This window comes from Pseudophryne corroboree, chromosome 3 (assembly GCF_028390025.1).
Source record: "Pseudophryne corroboree isolate aPseCor3 chromosome 3, aPseCor3.hap2, whole genome shotgun sequence".
Lineage (NCBI taxonomy): Eukaryota > Metazoa > Chordata > Amphibia > Anura > Myobatrachidae > Pseudophryne > Pseudophryne corroboree.
Window position 1 is genome coordinate 359,099,177 of NC_086446.1, and position 2,091 is coordinate 359,101,267.

Sequence of the window (2,091 nt, forward strand, 5' to 3'; positions counted from 1 at the left end):
GATCTGATAAATAGTAGCCTCTGAAAAACTGAATTATCCCTGAATTGCTTCTAGATATAGCAACTAGGGGTATATGGAAAATTAATCCTATTCCCAATAAATGTTGCTTTCAGTGGTGCTCCCAAGAGTCAAACACGTGACCGCACTAGCCGGAATCCCTAGGACGGTCACCAGGCAACGGCCGCACAGCTCCGTCTTCTGAACGAGGAGACTCCGGCCACACGCCGCTGCAGCCCTTGAAGCACGGGCACAGCAACAAGCGGGTCTCACAGTGACAGCAATACCGGAGCTGGTATCGTATACCCCGCACTTTGTATTTTGCGAACTGCACTTCAATTATTAAGCTTGTTAGCACATTTAATCCAATTTCCTTGAGCAACCAGCATCCATAGAGCTATATATGCATGGCAAACAACCCTGCACAATTGCAACTGAAACAGTGATATTTTACTTCCAGCCACTTGGTCATTATTATATTGTGGTAAGAGCATTACTGGATAAACTGTTCCAACTAGCAACATCATAAGGAATTTATTATTTTTCCTCCTTCAGCAATAAGGCATACAAAGCTGGGATCATCCATACTTGCTATAAACATCAATAGCAAGCTACCACTAACTTTATACGTACCAATGACTGTGTTTCTCCTTTTGAAACTCACAAATATATCAATGGTAAACTTCAGCAAATACTATTAACCTAAAGCTCATTAGTCTCAAACAAACTAAGAAATTGTGCTAATTATCTACAAGCATCTAGTCCCAGCCTGCTTTCCTATAATCACACAAGTACTTATTATTAGTGATGAGCGAGGTTCGGTTTTACTCGGTTTTACTCGGTTCTCAAAACGGCATCTTATTGGCTATCCAAAACACGTGACATCCGTGAGCCAATAAGATGCCGTTTTGAGAACCGAGTAAAACCGAGTAAAACCGAATCCGCTCATCACTACTTATTATAGGTCCCAGGCATAAGGCATATTATAGCCATTATCTGGTTAAGTGCATAGGGGTGTACTATCACAAATTATTATTTTGAAAACCTACTGCCACATTTAGGATGTGCAGCATAATTATATCCTGCACTTATATAGCGGTATAATTTGGTACGGCCGGTTTGGTGCCCTCTGGGCGTTTCTAGGAGTGAAAGGCAAGTCCTAATTGTGGACATTGTGTGGTGTTCAGGAATTTTACCCACATAATAGGCCTTCACTCATATGTATAATATTGTCTGTGGTTGATATGTCACAGGGTAACTAAGCCTGGTGGCTGCACATTATCTCATTTTATGTTTCTTGACCATTGTACCATATAGACATACAAATCTCAATTTTGTCAGTTACAAACTCATGAACCTGGATGACTCAAAAGGGTGAGTACAATATTTGCCTTCATATCTCACTGGAAATGCCCAATCTCTTCTGACCTTGGAAGCTAAGCAGTGAAAGGCCGGGCTAGTAATAGGATGGGTGACCACCTCTGAACATCCTGGTACCGCAACAAATTGATTCCCCTATAGTGTCATCTGCACCTAAAATACTGGGCACTTGAATTTTCAAAAAAAATTGGTTTGCAACGGTGATAGGCAAGTCCTAATTGTGGATATTGCGTGGTTTTAAAAAACCTTTTTTCCACAAAACAGGCCATCACCCATGCTCATATTTCACTGTGGCTGCCATGTCACAAGGTGACTAAACTAATTGGCTGCACACACTTGGGTGACTCAATAGGGTGAGTACAACATTTGCGGTCATACCTCACTGGAGATGCCCAATCTCTTCTAACCTTGGAAGCTAAGCAGTGAAAGGCCGGGCTAGTACTAGGATGGGAGACCACCTTTGAACACCCTGGTACTGCAATAAATTGACTCCCCTATATAGTGTCACCTATACATATACTATTGGGTACCGGACTCCTATATGACCTATGATTTAATTCTCTGCATTTACCACAATCCACAATGGATATCTGCTGAATAAATGATGGTCATACAATACATGAGTCACAATATGCAATGATTAATGAATTTTGTTACGACAGCCATAATTTCCGGCAACTGGTAGATTGTGATATGGATATCACGTATTACTTA

The 2,091-nt window shown here is 41.2% G+C and overlaps 1 pseudogene; it reads left to right on the top strand.

The window, feature by feature from the left end:
- The first annotated feature begins 1,741 nt into the window (after positions 1-1,741).
- On the top strand, positions 1,742-1,861 carry LOC134897547 (5S ribosomal RNA; annotated as a pseudogene).
- Positions 1,862-2,091: the final 230 nt, after the last annotated feature.